Source organism: Rhinoderma darwinii (assembly GCF_050947455.1).
Source record: "Rhinoderma darwinii isolate aRhiDar2 chromosome 5 unlocalized genomic scaffold, aRhiDar2.hap1 SUPER_5_unloc_43, whole genome shotgun sequence".
NCBI classification, from domain to species: Eukaryota; Metazoa; Chordata; class Amphibia; order Anura; family Rhinodermatidae; genus Rhinoderma; species Rhinoderma darwinii.
This window is the reverse complement of record NW_027461802.1, coordinates 198,905-213,431: the sequence shown is the minus strand read 5'-3', so window position 1 is coordinate 213,431 and position 14,527 is coordinate 198,905. Positions and strand designations below refer to the sequence as shown.

Here is a 14,527-nt window from a genome sequence, read left to right as displayed (position 1 = left end):
TGTCAGAAAGCTGGCTCTGGAATCCTGAGGGCTCCACTATGACACGTGCAAAGTTCCGTCTGAACTTTATATAAGACGGTGAGGCTCAGTCAGTCACTCAGTGTTGCCTGAGAGGGCAACACTGCAACAGCCGGCCGCCAGGCTGTCTTTTTTTTGCACAGCTAGTTGCCTCCAGGAGGCCACAAGAGGGAGACAAGGGACTGCAAAATGGAAAATAGGCATCCACCAACTTTACAGACAACTTCTCCTTGCTCCTACAACCTCCATCCTTGCACAGTTTGTTATTCTTCTAGGTAACATAGTAACAAATCCAAATTGCTGCTCTCTTTGTAGGCAAGCAAGGCTTTGTTGCAACTGCAATTCTTACTTCTTCTTGAAATGTAGGGACGACAGTACATTCCATCACATCCATCTAGTGTACACAGGTAGGTCCATTGTGGCGGGCAGGCGAGCGGGCGGGCTGCTTTATTGGCTGTTTGCTGTTCCCCTACTCCACTCCACTATTTGACTGTTGTGCTGCATCAATCAATCAATCAATCAATCAATCAATCAATCAATCAATCAATCAATCAATCAATCAATCAGTGGCTGGCTCAGGTGCAGCTCTTTAACTTACCTAAAAGGGAGGGCGGAGAGAAGACAAGGAAGGTGAATGAGGTGTTCCAATGTGAAATGCCGGAAACACAGAAACACAGACGACACACAACAAGAGGTGGCAATCTATTCATTAATTGCATTTAATCAATGAGCTCATTATCACTCATGCATTGTCCAACAGGTGTTGAAATAATGGGATTAAAAGGGGAGATCCCTTCAGAAAGACAGAAACAATAGCAAAGACAAAAAACACTTTTGGAATCTGCTTTTAGTCAACACATAAGGAAAGGGTGCACCGGTCCTGGAAATACTGCAATACCAGGTCAATGCGTGGAGTGGACAGAGCAAGCTCTATTTCCATCTCCCTGTTCTAAAAATCCATTTAATATATGGTCCCCAGATAGGGGACGTATCAGATATTAAACTGATAAGAACAGATACTACACTTGATCTTAGCCAAAAGGCCGAGAAGCGATAACCCGAACGGGCCGCGCGTTGCCCGAGCCTGCCCGATACTGCTGTTCAGCCCTTGCAGCGATTCAGCCTACTTCTAGGCAATTCCATGGGGCCCTGCAGGCTCACACACTCACAGCTACACGGGAGGTGAATAAAGGCCGGAGAGGAAGCCAGACAGGATTTGCTTCTTTTGCTTGCACCACAATGCAGTGCTGAAAGAGGAGGAATCTACATAAAAACGCCTTCCTGGCAACGCCCAAATGCCCTGCTGCCATGCAGATAAACACTGGCAGCGGCAGCAAGTGCATGCCCACAGCCACCCCTTGTTCCTTCACACCTTGTATCAGCTGTAATCCAGTCCAGTCCAGTGCTGCCTGCTGAGCAGCACTGACCAACACTGCCTGGGCCCAGGCTTTTATCTCTGAGGCCCCATTATGATGTCAGAAAGCTGGCTCTGGAATCCTGAGGGCTCCACTATGACACGTGCAAAGTTCCGTCTGAACTTTATATAAGACGGTGAGGCTCAGTCAGTCACTCAGTGTTGCCTGAGAGGGCAACACTGCAACAGCCGGCCGCCAGGCTGTCTTTTTTTTGCACAGCTAGTTGCCTCCAGGAGGCCACAAGAGGGAGACAAGGGACTGCAAAATGGAAAATAGGCATCCACCAACTTTACAGACAACTTCTCCTTGCTCCTACAACCTCCATCCTTGCACAGTTTGTTATTCTTCTAGGTAACATAGTAACAAATCCAAATTGCTGCTCTCTTTGTAGGCAAGCAAGGCTTTGTTGCAACTGCAATTCTTACTTCTTCTTGAAATGTAGGGACGACAGTACATTCCATCACATCCATCTAGTGTACACAGGTAGGTCCATTGTGGCGGGCAGGCGAGCGGGCGGGCTGCTTTATTGGCTGTTTGCTGTTCCCCTACTCCACTCCACTATTTGACTGTTGTGCTGCATCAATCAATCAATCAATCAATCAATCAATCAATCAATCAGTGGCTGGCTCAGGTGCAGCTCTTTAACTTACCTAAAAGGGAGGGCGGAGAGAAGACAAGGAAGGTGAATGAGGTGTTCCAATGTGAAATGCCGGAAACACAGAAACACAGACGACACACAACAAGAGGTGGCAATCTATTCATTAATTGCATTTAATCAATGAGCTCATTATCACTCATGCATTGTCCAACAGGTGTTGAAATAATGGGATTAAAAGGGCAGATCCCTTCAGAAAGACAGAAACAATAGCAAAGACAAAAAACACTTTTGGAATCTGCTTTTAGTCAACACATAAGGAAAGGGTGCACCGGTCCTGGAAATACTGCAATACCAGGTCAATGCGTGGAGTGGACAGAGCAAGCTCTATTTCTATCTCCCTGTTCTAAAAATCCATTTAATATATGGTCCCCAGATAGGGGACGTATCAGATATTAAACTGATAAGAACAGATACTACACTTGATCTTAGCCAAAAGGCCGAGAAGCGATAACCCGAACGGGCCGCGCGTTGCCCGAGCCTGCCCGATACTGCTGTTCAGCCCTTGCAGCGATTCAGCCTACTTCTAGGCAATTCCATGGGGCCCTGCAGGCTCACACACTCACAGCTACACGGGAGGTGAATAAAGGCCGGAGAGGAAGCCAGACAGGATTTGCTACTTTTGCTTGCACCACAATGCAGTGCTGAAAGAGGAGGAATCTACATAAAAACGCCTTCCTGGCAACGCCCAAATGCCCTGCTGCCATGCAGATAAACACTGGCAGCGGCAGCAAGTGCATGCCCACAGCCACCCCTTGTTCCTTCACACCTTGTATCAGCTGTAATCCAGTCCAGTCCAGTGCTGCCTGCTGAGCAGCACTGACCAACACTGCCTGGGCCCAGGCTTTTATCTCTGAGGCCCCATTATGATGTCAGAAAGCTGGCTCTGGAATCCTGAGGGCTCCACTATGACACGTGCAAAGTTCCGTCTGAACTTTATATAAGACGGTGAGGCTCAGTCAGTCACTCAGTGTTGCCTGAGAGGGCAACACTGCAACAGCCGGCCGCCAGGCTGTCTTTTTTTTGCACAGCTAGTTGCCTCCAGGAGGCCACAAGAGGGAGACAAGGGACTGCAAAATGGAAAATAGGCATCCACCAACTTTACAGACAACTTCTCCTTGCTCCTACAACCTCCATCCTTGCACAGTTTGTTATTCTTCTAGGTAACATAGTAACAAATCCAAATTGCTGCTCTCTTTGTAGGCAAGCAAGGCTTTGTTGCAACTGCAATTCTTACTTCTTCTTGAAATGTAGGGACGACAGTACATTCCATCACATCCATCTAGTGTACACAGGTAGGTCCATTGTGGCGGGCAGGCGAGCGGGCGGGCTGCTTTATTGGCTGTTTGCTGTTCCCCTACTCCACTCCACTATTTGACTGTTGTGCTGCATCAATCAATCAATCAATCAATCAATCAATCAATCAATCAATCAATCAATCAATCAGTGGCTGGCTCAGGTGCAGCTCTTTAACTTACCTAAAAGGGAGGGCGGAGAGAAGACAAGGAAGGTGAATGAGGTGTTCCAATGTGAAATGCCGGAAACACAGAAACACAGACGACACACAACAAGAGGTGGCAATCTATTCATTAATTGCATTTAATCAATGAGCTCATTATCACTCATGCATTGTCCAACAGGTGTTGAAATAATGGGATTAAAAGGGGAGATCCCTTCAGAAAGACAGAAACAATAGCAAAGACAAAAAACACTTTTGGAATCTGCTTTTAGTCAACACATAAGGAAAGGGTGCACCGGTCCTGGAAATACTGCAATACCAGGTCAATGCGTGGAGTGGACAGAGCAAGCTCTATTTCCATCTCCCTGTTCTAAAAATCCATTTAATATATGGTCCCCAGATAGGGGACGTATCAGATATTAAACTGATAAGAACAGATACTACACTTGATCTTAGCCAAAAGGCCGAGAAGCGATAACCCGAACGGGCCGCGCGTTGCCCGAGCCTGCCCGATACTGCTGTTCAGCCCTTGCAGCGATTCAGCCTACTTCTAGGCAATTCCATGGGGCCCTGCAGGCTCACACACTCACAGCTACACGGGAGGTGAATAAAGGCCGGAGAGGAAGCCAGACAGGATTTGCTTCTTTTGCTTGCACCACAATGCAGTGCTGAAAGAGGAGGAATCTACATAAAAACGCCTTCCTGGCAACGCCCAAATGCCCTGCTGCCATGCAGATAAACACTGGCAGCGGCAGCAAGTGCATGCCCACAGCCACCCCTTGTTCCTTCACACCTTGTATCAGCTGTAATCCAGTCCAGTCCAGTGCTGCCTGCTGAGCAGCACTGACCAACACTGCCTGGGCCCAGGCTTTTATCTCTGAGGCCCCATTATGATGTCAGAAAGCTGGCTCTGGAATCCTGAGGGCTCCACTATGACACGTGCAAAGTTCCGTCTGAACTTTATATAAGACGGTGAGGCTCAGTCAGTCACTCAGTGTTGCCTGAGAGGGCAACACTGCAACAGCCGGCCGCCAGGCTGTCTTTTTTTTGCACAGCTAGTTGCCTCCAGGAGGCCACAAGAGGGAGACAAGGGACTGCAAAATGGAAAATAGGCATCCACCAACTTTACAGACAACTTCTCCTTGCTCCTACAACCTCCATCCTTGCACAGTTTGTTATTCTTCTAGGTAACATAGTAACAAATCCAAATTGCTGCTCTCTTTGTAGGCAAGCAAGGCTTTGTTGCAACTGCAATTCTTACTTCTTCTTGAAATGTAGGGACGACAGTACATTCCATCACATCCATCTAGTGTACACAGGTAGGTCCATTGTGGCGGGCAGGCGAGCGGGCGGGCTGCTTTATTGGCTGTTTGCTGTTCCCCTACTCCACTCCACTATTTGACTGTTGTGCTGCATCAATCAATCAATCAATCAATCAATCAATCAATCAATCAATCAATCAATCAGTGGCTGGCTCAGGTGCAGCTCTTTAACTTACCTAAAAGGGAGGGCGGAGAGAAGACAAGGAAGGTGAATGAGGTGTTCCAATGTGAAATGCCGGAAACACAGAAACACAGACGACACACAACAAGAGGTGGCAATCTATTCATTAATTGCATTTAATCAATGAGCTCATTATCACTCATGCATTGTCCAACAGGTGTTGAAATAATGGGATTAAAAGGGCAGATCCCTTCAGAAAGACAGAAACAATAGCAAAGACAAAAAACACTTTTGGAATCTGCTTTTAGTCAACACATAAGGAAAGGGTGCACCGGTCCTGGAAATACTGCAATACCAGGTCAATGCGTGGAGTGGACAGAGCAAGCTCTATTTCCATCTCCCTGTTCTAAAAATCCATTTAATATATGGTCCCCAGATAGGGGACGTATCAGATATTAAACTGATAAGAACAGATACTACACTTGATCTTAGCCAAAAGGCCGAGAAGCGATAACCCGAACGGGCCGCGCGTTGCCCGAGCCTGCCCGATACTGCTGTTCAGCCCTTGCAGCGATTCAGCCTACTTCTAGGCAATTCCATGGGGCCCTGCAGGCTCACACACTCACAGCTACACGGGAGGTGAATAAAGGCCGGAGAGGAAGCCAGACAGGATTTGCTTCTTTTGCTTGCACCACAATGCAGTGCTGAAAGAGGAGGAATCTACATAAAAACGCCTTCCTGGCAACGCCCAAATGCCCTGCTGCCATGCAGATAAACACTGGCAGCGGCAGAAAGTGCATGCCCACAGCCACCCCTTGTTCCTTCACACCTTGTATCAGCTGTAATCCAGTCCAGTCCAGTGCTGCCTGCTGAGCAGCACTGACCAACACTGCCTGGGCCCAGGCTTTTATCTCTGAGGCCCCATTATGATGTCAGAAAGCTGGCTCTGGAATCCTGAGGGCTCCACTATGACACGTGCAAAGTTCCGTCTGAACTTTATATAAGACGGTGAGGCTCAGTCAGTCACTCAGTGTTGCCTGAGAGGGCAACACTGCAACAGCCGGCCGCCAGGCTGTCTTTTTTTTGCACAGCTAGTTGCCTCCAGGAGGCCACAAGAGGGAGACAAGGGACTGCAAAATGGAAAATAGGCATCCACCAACTTTACAGACAACTTCTCCTTGCTCCTACAACCTCCATCCTTGCACAGTTTGTTATTCTTCTAGGTAACATAGTAACAAATCCAAATTGCTGCTCTCTTTGTAGGCAAGCAAGGCTTTGTTGCAACTGCAATTCTTACTTCTTCTTGAAATGTAGGGACGACAGTACATTCCATCACATCCATCTAGTGTACACAGGTAGGTCCATTGTGGCGGGCAGGCGAGCGGGCGGGCTGCTTTATTGGCTGTTTGCTGTTCCCCTACTCCACTCCACTATTTGACTGTTGTGCTGCATCAATCAATCAATCAATCAATCAATCAATCAATCAATCAATCAATCAATCAATCAATCAATCAGTGGCTGGCTCAGGTGCAGCTCTTTAACTTACCTAAAAGGGAGGGCGGAGAGAAGACAAGGAAGGTGAATGAGGTGTTCCAATGTGAAATGCCGGAAACACAGAAACACAGACGACACACAACAAGAGGTGGCAATCTATTCATTAATTGCATTTAATCAATGAGCTCATTATCACTCATGCATTGTCCAACAGGTGTTGAAATAATGGGATTAAAAGGGGAGATCCCTTCAGAAAGACAGAAACAATAGCAAAGACAAAAAACACTTTTGGAATCTGCTTTTAGTCAACACATAAGGAAAGGGTGCACCGGTCCTGGAAATACTGCAATACCAGGTCAATGCGTGGAGTGGACAGAGCAAGCTCTATTTCCATCTCCCTGTTCTAAAAATCCATTTAATATATGGTCCCCAGATAGGGGACGTATCAGATATTAAACTGATAAGAACAGATACTACACTTGATCTTAGCCAAAAGGCCGAGAAGCGATAACCCGAACGGGCCGCGCGTTGCCCGAGCCTGCCCGATACTGCTGTTCAGCCCTTGCAGCGATTCAGCCTACTTCTAGGCAATTCCATGGGGCCCTGCAGGCTCACACACTCACAGCTACACGGGAGGTGAATAAAGGCCGGAGAGGAAGCCAGACAGGATTTGCTTCTTTTGCTTGCACCACAATGCAGTGCTGAAAGAGGAGGAATCTACATAAAAACGCCTTCCTGGCAACGCCCAAATGCCCTGCTGCCATGCAGATAAACACTGGCAGCGGCAGCAAGTGCATGCCCACAGCCACCCCTTGTTCCTTCACACCTTGTATCAGCTGTAATCCAGTCCAGTCCAGTGCTGCCTGCTGAGCAGCACTGACCAACACTGCCTGGGCCCAGGCTTTTATCTCTGAGGCCCCATTATGATGTCAGAAAGCTGGCTCTGGAATCCTGAGGGCTCCACTATGACACGTGCAAAGTTCCGTCTGAACTTTATATAAGACGGTGAGGCTCAGTCAGTCACTCAGTGTTGCCTGAGAGGGCAACACTGCAACAGCCGGCCGCCAGGCTGTCTTTTTTTTGCACAGCTAGTTGCCTCCAGGAGGCCACAAGAGGGAGACAAGGGACTGCAAAATGGAAAATAGGCATCCACCAACTTTACAGACAACTTCTCCTTGCTCCTACAACCTCCATCCTTGCACAGTTTGTTATTCTTCTAGGTAACATAGTAACAAATCCAAATTGCTGCTCTCTTTGTAGGCAAGCAAGGCTTTGTTGCAACTGCAATTCTTACTTCTTCTTGAAATGTAGGGACGACAGTACATTCCATCACATCCATCTAGTGTACACAGGTAGGTCCATTGTGGCGGGCAGGCGAGCGGGCGGGCTGCTTTATTGGCTGTTTGCTGTTCCCCTACTCCACTCCACTATTTGACTGTTGTGCTGCATCAATCAATCAATCAATCAATCAATCAATCAATCAATCAGTGGCTGGCTCAGGTGCAGCTCTTTAACTTACCTAAAAGGGAGGGCGGAGAGAAGACAAGGAAGGTGAATGAGGTGTTCCAATGTGAAATGCCGGAAACACAGAAACACAGACGACACACAACAAGAGGTGGCAATCAATTCATTAATTGCATTTAATCAATGAGCTCATTATCACTCATGCATTGTCCAACAGGTGTTGAAATAATGGGATTAAAAGGGGAGATCCCTTCAGAAAGACAGAAACAATAGCAAAGACAAAAAACACTTTTGGAATCTGCTTTTAGTCAACACATAAGGAAAGGGTGCACCGGTCCTGGAAATACTGCAATACCAGGTCAATGCGTGGAGTGGACAGAGCAAGCTCTATTTCCATCTCCCTGTTCTAAAAATCCATTTAATATATGGTCCCCAGATAGGGGACGTATCAGATATTAAACTGATAAGAACAGATACTACACTTGATCTTAGCCAAAAGGCCGAGAAGCGATAACCCGAACGGGCCGCGCGTTGCCCGAGCCTGCCCGATACTGCTGTTCAGCCCTTGCAGCGATTCAGCCTACTTCTAGGCAATTCCATGGGGCCCTGCAGGCTCACACACTCACAGCTACACGGGAGGTGAATAAAGGCCGGAGAGGAAGCCAGACAGGATTTGCTTCTTTTGCTTGCACCACAATGCAGTGCTGAAAGAGGAGGAATCTACATAAAAACGCCTTCCTGGCAACGCCCAAATGCCCTGCTGCCATGCAGATAAACACTGGCAGCGGCAGCAAGTGCATGCCCACAGCCACCCCTTGTTCCTTCACACCTTGTATCAGCTGTAATCCAGTCCAGTCCAGTGCTGCCTGCTGAGCAGCACTGACCAACACTGCCTGGGCCCAGGCTTTTATCTCTGAGGCCCCATTATGATGTCAGAAAGCTGGCTCTGGAATCCTGAGGGCTCCACTATGACACGTGCAAAGTTCCGTCTGAACTTTATATAAGACGGTGAGGCTCAGTCAGTCACTCAGTGTTGCCTGAGAGGGCAACACTGCAACAGCCGGCCGCCAGGCTGTCTTTTTTTTGCACAGCTAGTTGCCTCCAGGAGGCCACAAGAGGGAGACAAGGGACTGCAAAATGGAAAATAGGCATCCACCAACTTTACAGACAACTTCTCCTTGCTCCTACAACCTCCATCCTTGCACAGTTTGTTATTCTTCTAGGTAACATAGTAACAAATCCAAATTGCTGCTCTCTTTGTAGGCAAGCAAGGCTTTGTTGCAACTGCAATTCTTACTTCTTCTTGAAATGTAGGGACGACAGTACATTCCATCACATCCATCTAGTGTACACAGGTAGGTCCATTGTGGCGGGCAGGCGAGCGGGCGGGCTGCTTTATTGGCTGTTTGCTGTTCCCCTACTCCACTCCACTATTTGACTGTTGTGCTGCATCAATCAATCAATCAATCAATCAATCAATCAATCAATCAATCAATCAATCAATCAATCAGTGGCTGGCTCAGGTGCAGCTCTTTAACTTACCTAAAAGGGAGGGCGGAGAGAAGACAAGGAAGGTGAATGAGGTGTTCCAATGTGAAATGCCGGAAACACAGAAACACAGACGACACACAACAAGAGGTGGCAATCTATTCATTAATTGCATTTAATCAATGAGCTCATTATCACTCATGCATTGTCCAACAGGTGTTGAAATAATGGGATTAAAAGGGCAGATCCCTTCAGAAAGACAGAAACAATAGCAAAGACAAAAAACACTTTTGGAATCTGCTTTTAGTCAACACATAAGGAAAGGGTGCACCGGTCCTGGAAATACTGCAATACCAGGTCAATGCGTGGAGTGGACAGAGCAAGCTCTATTTCCATCTCCCTGTTCTAAAAATCCATTTAATATATGGTCCCCAGATAGGGGACGTATCAGATATTAAACTGATAAGAACAGATACTACACTTGATCTTAGCCAAAAGGCCGAGAAGCGATAACCCGAACGGGCCGCGCGTTGCCCGAGCCTGCCCGATACTGCTGTTCAGCCCTTGCAGCGATTCAGCCTACTTCTAGGCAATTCCATGGGGCCCTGCAGGCTCACACACTCACAGCTACACGGGAGGTGAATAAAGGCCGGAGAGGAAGCCAGACAGGATTTGCTTCTTTTGCTTGCACCACAATGCAGTGCTGAAAGAGGAGGAATCTACATAAAAACGCCTTCCTGGCAACGCCCAAATGCCCTGCTGCCATGCAGATAAACACTGGCAGCGGCAGCAAGTGCATGCCCACAGCCACCCCTTGTTCCTTCACACCTTGTATCAGCTGTAATCCAGTCCAGTCCAGTGCTGCCTGCTGAGCAGCACTGACCAACACTGCCTGGGCCCAGGCTTTTATCTCTGAGGCCCCATTATGATGTCAGAAAGCTGGCTCTGGAATCCTGAGGGCTCCACTATGACACGTGCAAAGTTCCGTCTGAACTTTATATAAGACGGTGAGGCTCAGTCAGTCACTCAGTGTTGCCTGAGAGGGCAACACTGCAACAGCCGGCCGCCAGGCTGTCTTTTTTTTGCACAGCTAGTTGCCTCCAGGAGGCCACAAGAGGGAGACAAGGGACTGCAAAATGGAAAATAGGCATCCACCAACTTTACAGACAACTTCTCCTTGCTCCTACAACCTCCATCCTTGCACAGTTTGTTATTCTTCTAGGTAACATAGTAACAAATCCAAATTGCTGCTCTCTTTGTAGGCAAGCAAGGCTTTGTTGCAACTGCAATTCTTACTTCTTCTTGAAATGTAGGGACGACAGTACATTCCATCACATCCATCTAGTGTACACAGGTAGGTCCATTGTGGCGGGCAGGCGAGCGGGCGGGCTGCTTTATTGGCTGTTTGCTGTTCCCCTACTCCACTCCACTATTTGACTGTTGTGCTGCATCAATCAATCAATCAATCAATCAATCAATCAATCAATCAATCAATCAATCAATCAATCAATCAGTGGCTGGCTCAGGTGCAGCTCTTTAACTTACCTAAAAGGGAGGGCGGAGAGAAGACAAGGAAGGTGAATGAGGTGTTCCAATGTGAAATGCCGGAAACACAGAAACACAGACGACACACAACAAGAGGTGGCAATCTATTCATTAATTGCATTTAATCAATGAGCTCATTATCACTCATGCATTGTCCAACAGGTGTTGAAATAATGGGATTAAAAGGGGAGATCCCTTCAGAAAGACAGAAACAATAGCAAAGACAAAAAACACTTTTGGAATCTGCTTTTAGTCAACACATAAGGAAAGGGTGCACCGGTCCTGGAAATACTGCAATACCAGGTCAATGCGTGGAGTGGACAGAGCAAGCTCTATTTCCATCTCCCTGTTCTAAAAATCCATTTAATATATGGTCCCCAGATAGGGGACGTATCAGATATTAAACTGATAAGAACAGATACTACACTTGATCTTAGCCAAAAGGCCGAGAAGCGATAACCCGAACGGGCCGCGCGTTGCCCGAGCCTGCCCGATACTGCTGTTCAGCCCTTGCAGCGATTCAGCCTACTTCTAGGCAATTCCATGGGGCCCTGCAGGCTCACACACTCACAGCTACACGGGAGGTGAATAAAGGCCGGAGAGGAAGCCAGACAGGATTTGCTTCTTTTGCTTGCACCACAATGCAGTGCTGAAAGAGGAGGAATCTACATAAAAACGCCTTCCTGGCAACGCCCAAATGCCCTGCTGCCATGCAGATAAACACTGGCAGCGGCAGCAAGTGCATGCCCACAGCCACCCCTTGTTCCTTCACACCTTGTATCAGCTGTAATCCAGTCCAGTCCAGTGCTGCCTGCTGAGCAGCACTGACCAACACTGCCTGGGCCCAGGCTTTTATCTCTGAGGCCCCATTATGATGTCAGAAAGCTGGCTCTGGAATCCTGAGGGCTCCACTATGACACGTGCAAAGTTCCGTCTGAACTTTATATAAGACGGTGAGGCTCAGTCAGTCACTCAGTGTTGCCTGAGAGGGCAACACTGCAACAGCCGGCCGCCAGGCTGTCTTTTTTTTGCACAGCTAGTTGCCTCCAGGAGGCCACAAGAGGGAGACAAGGGACTGCAAAATGGAAAATAGGCATCCACCAACTTTACAGACAACTTCTCCTTGCTCCTACAACCTCCATCCTTGCACAGTTTGTTATTCTTCTAGGTAACATAGTAACAAATCCAAATTGCTGCTCTCTTTGTAGGCAAGCAAGGCTTTGTTGCAACTGCAATTCTTACTTCTTCTTGAAATGTAGGGACGACAGTACATTCCATCACATCCATCTAGTGTACACAGGTAGGTCCATTGTGGCGGGCAGGCGAGCGGGCGGGCTGCTTTATTGGCTGTTTGCTGTTCCCCTACTCCACTCCACTATTTGACTGTTGTGCTGCATCAATCAATCAATCAATCAATCAATCAATCAATCAATCAATCAATCAATCAATCAGTGGCTGGCTCAGGTGCAGCTCTTTAACTTACCTAAAAGGGAGGGCGGAGAGAAGACAAGGAAGGTGAATGAGGTGTTCCAATGTGAAATGCCGGAAACACAGAAACACAGACGACACACAACAAGAGGTGGCAATCTATTCATTAATTGCATTTAATCAATGAGCTCATTATCACTCATGCATTGTCCAACAGGTGTTGAAATAATGGGATTAAAAGGGGAGATCCCTTCAGAAAGACAGAAACAATAGCAAAGACAAAAAACACTTTTGGAATCTGCTTTTAGTCAACACATAAGGAAAGGGTGCACCGGTCCTGGAAATACTGCAATACCAGGTCAATGCGTGGAGTGGACAGAGCAAGCTCTATTTCCATCTCCCTGTTCTAAAAATCCATTTAATATATGGTCCCCAGATAGGGGACGTATCAGATATTAAACTGATAAGAACAGATACTACACTTGATCTTAGCCAAAAGGCCGAGAAGCGATAACCCGAACGGGCCGCGCGTTGCCCGAGCCTGCCCGATACTGCTGTTCAGCCCTTGCAGCGATTCAGCCTACTTCTAGGCAATTCCATGGGGCCCTGCAGGCTCACACACTCACAGCTACACGGGAGGTGAATAAAGGCCGGAGAGGAAGCCAGACAGGATTTGCTTCTTTTGCTTGCACCACAATGCAGTGCTGAAAGAGGAGGAATCTACATAAAAACGCCTTCCTGGCAACGCCCAAATGCCCTGCTGCCATGCAGATAAACACTGGCAGCGGCAGCAAGTGCATGCCCACAGCCACCCCTTGTTCCTTCACACCTTGTATCAGCTGTAATCCAGTCCAGTCCAGTGCTGCCTGCTGAGCAGCACTGACCAACACTGCCTGGGCCCAGGCTTTTATCTCTGAGGCCCCATTATGATGTCAGAAAGCTGGCTCTGGAATCCTGAGGGCTCCACTATGACACGTGCAAAGTTCCGTCTGAACTTTATATAAGACGGTGAGGCTCAGTCAGTCACTCAGTGTTGCCTGAGAGGGCAACACTGCAACAGCCGGCCGCCAGGCTGTCTTTTTTTTGCACAGCTAGTTGCCTCCAGGAGGCCACAAGAGGGAGACAAGGGACTGCAAAATGGAAAATAGGCATCCACCAACTTTACAGACAACTTCTCCTTGCTCCTACAACCTCCATCCTTGCACAGTTTGTTATTCTTCTAGGTAACATAGTAACAAATCCAAATTGCTGCTCTCTTTGTAGGCAAGCAAGGCTTTGTTGCAACTGCAATTCTTACTTCTTCTTGAAATGTAGGGACGACAGTACATTCCATCACATCCATCTAGTGTACACAGGTAGGTCCATTGTGGCGGGCAGGCGAGCGGGCGGGCTGCTTTATTGGCTGTTTGCTGTTCCCCTACTCCACTCCACTATTTGACTGTTGTGCTGCATCAATCAATCAATCAATCAATCAATCAATCAATCAATCAATCAGTGGCTGGCTCAGGTGCAGCTCTTTAACTTACCTAAAAGGGAGGGCGGAGAGAAGACAAGGAAGGTGAATGAGGTGTTCCAATGTGAAATGCCGGAAACACAGAAACACAGACGACACACAACAAGAGGTGGCAATCTATTCATTAATTGCATTTAATCAATGAGCTCATTATCACTCATGCATTGTCCAACAGGTGTTGAAATAATGGGATTAAAAGGGGAGATCCCTTCAGAAAGACAGAAACAATAGCAAAGACAAAAAACACTTTTGGAATCTGCTTTTAGTCAACACATAAGGAAAGGGTGCACCGGTCCTGGAAATACTGCAATACCAGGTCAATGCGTGGAGTGGACAGAGCAAGCTCTATTTCCATCTCCCTGTTCTAAAAATCCATTTAATATATGGTCCCCAGATAGGGGACGTATCAGATATTAAACTGATAAGAACAGATACTACACTTGATCTTAGCCAAAAGGCCGAGAAGCGATAACCCGAACGGGCCGCGCGTTGCCCGAGCCTGCCCGATACTGCTGTTCAGCCCTTGCAGCGATTCAGCCTACTTCTAGGCAATTCCATGGGGCCCTGCAGGCTCACACACTCACAGCTACACGGGAGGTGAATAA

The 14,527-nt window shown here is 47.6% G+C and overlaps 10 non-coding genes across 10 annotated transcripts; all 10 read right to left on the bottom strand.

The window, feature by feature from the left end:
• Positions 1-882: 882 nt before the first annotated feature.
• On the bottom strand, positions 883-1,073 carry LOC142693541 (U2 spliceosomal RNA). The gene has a single exon (XR_012861873.1). It is a non-coding gene; the product is annotated as a U2 spliceosomal RNA (small nuclear RNA).
• Positions 1,074-2,349: 1,276 nt separating this feature from the next.
• Positions 2,350-2,540, bottom strand: LOC142693559 (U2 spliceosomal RNA). The gene has a single exon (XR_012861888.1). It is a non-coding gene; the product is annotated as a U2 spliceosomal RNA (small nuclear RNA).
• A 1,292-nt stretch (positions 2,541-3,832) lies between these two features.
• LOC142693540 (U2 spliceosomal RNA) lies at positions 3,833-4,023 on the bottom strand. The gene has a single exon (XR_012861872.1). It is a non-coding gene; the product is annotated as a U2 spliceosomal RNA (small nuclear RNA).
• Positions 4,024-5,311: 1,288 nt separating this feature from the next.
• On the bottom strand, positions 5,312-5,502 carry LOC142693539 (U2 spliceosomal RNA). Its single transcript, XR_012861871.1, has one exon. It is a non-coding gene; the product is annotated as a U2 spliceosomal RNA (small nuclear RNA).
• A 1,300-nt stretch (positions 5,503-6,802) lies between these two features.
• LOC142693538 (U2 spliceosomal RNA) lies at positions 6,803-6,993 on the bottom strand. The gene has a single exon (XR_012861870.1). It is a non-coding gene; the product is annotated as a U2 spliceosomal RNA (small nuclear RNA).
• Positions 6,994-8,269: 1,276 nt separating this feature from the next.
• On the bottom strand, positions 8,270-8,460 carry LOC142693537 (U2 spliceosomal RNA). The gene has a single exon (XR_012861869.1). It is a non-coding gene; the product is annotated as a U2 spliceosomal RNA (small nuclear RNA).
• Positions 8,461-9,756: 1,296 nt separating this feature from the next.
• On the bottom strand, positions 9,757-9,947 carry LOC142693536 (U2 spliceosomal RNA). Its single transcript, XR_012861868.1, has one exon. It is a non-coding gene; the product is annotated as a U2 spliceosomal RNA (small nuclear RNA).
• Positions 9,948-11,247: 1,300 nt separating this feature from the next.
• On the bottom strand, positions 11,248-11,438 carry LOC142693535 (U2 spliceosomal RNA). The gene has a single exon (XR_012861867.1). It is a non-coding gene; the product is annotated as a U2 spliceosomal RNA (small nuclear RNA).
• Positions 11,439-12,730: 1,292 nt separating this feature from the next.
• LOC142693534 (U2 spliceosomal RNA) lies at positions 12,731-12,921 on the bottom strand. The gene has a single exon (XR_012861866.1). It is a non-coding gene; the product is annotated as a U2 spliceosomal RNA (small nuclear RNA).
• A 1,280-nt stretch (positions 12,922-14,201) lies between these two features.
• Positions 14,202-14,392, bottom strand: LOC142693532 (U2 spliceosomal RNA). Its single transcript, XR_012861865.1, has one exon. It is a non-coding gene; the product is annotated as a U2 spliceosomal RNA (small nuclear RNA).
• Between the last annotated feature and the right edge of the window lie 135 nt (positions 14,393-14,527).